This window comes from Portunus trituberculatus, chromosome 3 (genome assembly GCF_017591435.1).
Source record: "Portunus trituberculatus isolate SZX2019 chromosome 3, ASM1759143v1, whole genome shotgun sequence".
Taxonomy (NCBI): Eukaryota; Metazoa; Arthropoda; class Malacostraca; order Decapoda; family Portunidae; genus Portunus; species Portunus trituberculatus.
Genome location: NC_059257.1, coordinates 735,268 through 740,267, shown reverse-complemented (window position 1 = coordinate 740,267; position 5,000 = coordinate 735,268). Strand labels below are relative to the sequence as shown.

Sequence of the window (5,000 nt, the reverse complement as noted above, 5' to 3'; positions counted from 1 at the left end):
CTGACTTCCGATCTTTCTAAAATTTCCGATTGGGGCAGAGATAATCTAGTAGTTTTCAATGCTTCAAAAACTCAATTCCTCCATCTATCAACTCGACACAACCTTCCAGACAACTATCCTCTCTTCTTCAATGACACTCAACTGTCTCCCTCTTCCACAGTGAATATCCTCGGTCTGTCCTTTGCTCATAATCTTAACTGGAAACTTCACATCTCATCTCTTGCTAAAACAGCTTCTATGAAATTAGGTGTTCTGAGGCGTCTCCGACAGTTTTTCTCGTCCCTCCAACTGCTTACTCTGTATAAGGGCCTTATCCGTCCCTGTATGGAGTATTCTTCGCATGTTTGGGGGGGTTCCAGTCACACAGCTTTGCTTGATAGGGTGGAATCGAAAGCTCTTCGTCTCATCAACTCCCTCCTCTGACTAACTGTCTTCAGTCTCTTTCTCACCGCCGAAATGTTGCATCCCTTTCTATATTTTATCGCTATTTTCATGGTAACTGTTCTACTGATCTTGCTAACTGCATGCCTCCCCTCCTCCTGCGGCCACGCTGCACAAGGCTTTCTTCTTCCTCTCATCCCTATTCTGTCCAACTCTCTAATGCAAGAGTTAACCAGTACGCTCAATCATTCATCCCTTTCACTGGTAAACTCTGGAACTCCTTCCCTGCATCTGTATTTCCAAATTCCTACAACTTGTCTTCTTTTAAGAGGGAGGTATCGAGGCATTTGCTCCCCTAATTCTGGCTGACGGTTTTGGCACTTTTTGCATTCTTTGGAGAGCCAGCGCTCAAGTGGCCCTTTTTTCTATCTTTCTTTTTTTTTTTGCCCTTGGCTGGCCCTCTTCCCTACGTAAAAAAAAAATAAATAAATAAATAAATAAAATAAATAAATAAATAAATAAATAAATAAATAAATAAATAAATATATATATATATATATATATATATATATATATATATATATATATATATATATATATATATATATATATATATATATATATATATATATATATATATATATATATATATATATGTCTGGGGAGGAGAAGAAATAGCTCCGTATAGTGATGGGATTTAGTGATATTTTAGGAAAAATATTGGAAAGCGATGGGCCATCGAGGTATGAAATTTTAGGCAAAATATCAGTATTATACATCACTTATTTCGTGATGGTGCTTCACTTAATAGTGATGGTGATGGTGATATTTCACGGAAAAGTTTGGATTGTGATGGTGTTCACTGTGTGTCACTGGTGTTTATGTTTTGGACTTAGAAAATTTTGGCTTACCTTGTGTGGAGTAGTAAGGAGGTCGTCCGGTGTATCGCTATTCCAAATACTACGCGATTGTGCCATCATCTTTTTTTATATAGTCTTTTTCGCGAAGCGCTTCGCAGAAAAGACTATATAATGAAAAGTGATACACAGTGCAAGGGCAAGGGCAAGAAGTTTGGTTAAGATCATTGATGAATATTAGGAAGAGAGGGGGTGACAGAACAGAACCCTGAGAAACACCACTGTTAATAGATTTAGAAGAAGAGCAGTGGCTGTCTACCACGGTTGCAATAGAACGGTCGGAAAGGAAACTTGAGATGAAGTTACAGAGGAAGGATAGAAGCCGTAGGAGGGCAGTTTTGAAATCAAATTTTGAAATCGCTCTCTCTCTCTCTCTCTCTCTCTCTCTCTCTCTCTCTCTCTCTCTCTCTGACCAATAGCTTGGCTTCATATATGACGTCAAATCAGCTGGGTGGAGGAGCAGAGAAGTGGGAGCCGGGAATCGAGGCGAGCGCGAGGGATTTCTCGGGGACAGTGCCGAAATTTCATTTAATATTATTATTCCATCAGTTTATGATAAAGTAAGTGGATTTGTAAAGTATGTGGGTTTGTTCAGTGTCAATCTTTCAAAATCTATGACCAGCGCCTTTGGTAACAGCTACCACTACCATTTTTGTCAAAAATAAACTTTTAAATCTTCATATTTATATTTTTCTAATAAACCATCCCACCCACTGCATTACAAATGTACTAAATGAACAGTTTGATGAATGTTTCCATCCATCACAAGATCAATCAGTAGATGAAAGCATGATAAAATTCAAAGGTAGGTGCTCATACAAACAATATATGCCCGTGAAGCCAACAAAGAGGGGCTACAAAGTGTGGGTTAGAGCAGATGACAAGGGTCATATCTCTGTTTCAAATCTACACTGGTAAAAAATCTTAGAATGCAAAGCCTTCCAAATATTTAGGGTGAAGTGGAGAAATATCCTCATGTTTGTCAGAAGAATGTATTGGCTGTTGTGGAACTAAGAGATCAATTTAATAGAAAATAAAATTTCTCAGATGAAAATGCAACTCGAACTCCACTCGTGACTTCTGGCATCTGGCTAAAAACATGTCCAATAACTTCACTTCTTCATCTTTACCTCCTTTATTTCATCCTGATGGCACCACTTTTGCTGTCGCGTTCTATTGCAGCCGTGGTGGACGGTCACTGCTCTTCTAGATCTATTAACAGTGGTGTTCCTCAGGGTTCTGTCCTATCTCTTTTTATTTTCATTAATGACCTTCTTAACCAAGCTTCTTGCCCTATCCACTCCTACGCTGATGATACCACCCTACATCTTTCCATGTCACATCCCAAACAACGCTACTCTGAGGAAACGTTTTCAAATATTGTTGTGTTTGCCAAAACAATGCAAAATATAAATATTTAGAAGTAAAGATAGATTACACTAATTTGCCTTTTTCGAGCATCACATTGTGTATGTACTACTACAACACCATTCAATTTCGAAGTATTAAGTACCTGACTTGAGGTGCGTATTGGTACAGTGTGACACCGCCGTAGGCCGGGAAATCCCGAAAAGCCAACGCCTAAACAATCTTGATCGCCGCCCGCTACACTTCACCGCTGTTTCGTCTGTCTCCTCTGTAAAGCATGGATGAGGCGTGAGTGAGCGTTGGTTAGGTGCTTAGATGATTGCTCTAACTGATGCCACCCTTCGTAGTGTGAAAGATGCTGTGTGACCTGTGAGCTGCGTGGTAGTGGAATGAATGCTGCGCTATAGTGGGAGAAGCAGCGGCATGGGGAAGTGCTGTTTGCTACCTGCCAGTTAGTTGCAGCCGGGCCACACAAGGAAGGGCGTCCATTCGCTGTACTCTTGTGTGTTCTTTGTATGAATAAACCAGAAAAGAAGGTGTCCCTGCCTGTGGTAAGGACAACGACCCCACTAGTGCCATTACAGTGATGATAATAACAATAATAACAATAATAATAATAATAATAACAAAATAATAATAATAATAAAAATAATAATAATATTAAATAATAATGAAAATAATAATGATAGTAATGATTGTTATAAAATGATTTCTAGAAGTAGTTCTAGTAGTAGTAGTTTGTCTGTCTGTCTGTCTGTCTGTCTGTGCCTCTCTCTCTCTCTCTCTCTCTCTCTCTCTCTCTCTCTCTCTCTCTCTCTCTCTCTCTTTCACTTCACTAGCACTATTCACGCACTGCACTACACTGAGTGTCACGTCACAAAGAGTGTCAGAGGAGTTGGCAGTGTCTGTCTCCACTTATGTGCCATCAGTTTGACACTGTGAGTGTTCATCTCCTGGACGTGAGGCACCGCGGCCGTGAACAAGTTCCACATCCTGGAGACGCGTCCTGCGAAGGTGCGTTGATGCTGACACCTGTGGGATCGCGGCACCTCTACGGCGTCACCACCATTGAGCACCGTTCTCGTGCTCCGTGCGGTGACTCTTAGAGGATGACGCAGCCCTGCCAGATGTGGCACTCTTTGCACCTGTGCCTTATGGAACACTACGATCGCCGCCACGTCTCTGCGGTGTTCCAGTGAATCAAGGGACGCTCAGGCTCTGGGTGAGGTGGTAGTGCAGCATCTACTAGCCGTATGGCGCGGCGTTGGATGCTGTCCAGTCTCCTTCTGTGTGTGGCGGCACAGGACATCCAGGAGAGAGCTGCGTATTCAAGGTGGGGCCGCACCTGTGCCTTGTACAGCAGCAGTCTCCCTTCCTGTCGAGGAAACTGGCGATCCTTCTGAGAGCGGAGATCCTGTGAGAGGCTTTCTTGGCAATGGTTTTGACATGCCTGTCAAACCTCAGCCCTCGATCCACCTCCACCCAAGTATCTTGACGTCATCTTGAGTGGGAGAGCAGCAGCGCCAAAAGACAACTTTCCTGCCATTGCTGCCATGGCGGCTGGGGACCGAGAGACAACCATTGCTTGTGTCTTCTCCGGCGCGAATGTCACTTGCCAGCGAGCACCCCACTCCTTTATCACTCGTAGCTGCTGATTGATGGCCTCAGCAGCCCGCCCACTGTCCTGGCGTGGATAGGTATAGGAGAGGGTGCAGTCATCAGCATAGGCCATGACTCCTGGCAGTAGCTGGAGAAGATCATCCACGTAGATATTCCACAGGAGTGGGCCAAGAATTGAACCCTGTGGCACTGATGCCTCCACAGGCAGGGACTCAGATGTTTGCCCGTTGACAACCACCTTGAGGCTTCTGTCCTGCAGGTAATTTCCCAAGAGTCGTAGCAAGCCACCCTGGATGCCTTTAGCACGAAGCTTTTCTAGTAATCCGTTGTGCCATACTTTATCAAAAGCTCCTGCTATGTCCAAAGCAACCACTATAGTGTCCTTGCCGTCGTCGAGGGCGTCCTGCCAATGCCTGGTGAGAAGCATCATTAGGTCGGAGGTTGACCTTCCAGGTCTGAACCCAAACTGTTGGTCTGAGAGGAGGGCATTGTCCTTGAGATGGCTACACACCACCTCTGCCACGACCCTCTCAAACACTTTACCCACCACTGACAACAGGGATATGGGTCTGTAGTTTTTGGGTCCGTCCTGAGTTTTTTGTGTACGGAACTACTGAGCCTCCTTCCACACTGAAGGCCAGACGTTTTCCTGCACACAAGTTGTGAAGACTTGGGTGAGAGGGGCAGCCAGTTCCTGGGAGCATCGCTTCAGCA

At 43.9% G+C, this 5,000-nt stretch overlaps 1 pseudogene; it reads left to right on the top strand.

Moving 5' to 3' along the window:
• Positions 1 to 5,000, top strand: part of LOC123508286 — a 44,331-nt pseudogene that overhangs the window by 17,054 nt on the left and 22,277 nt on the right.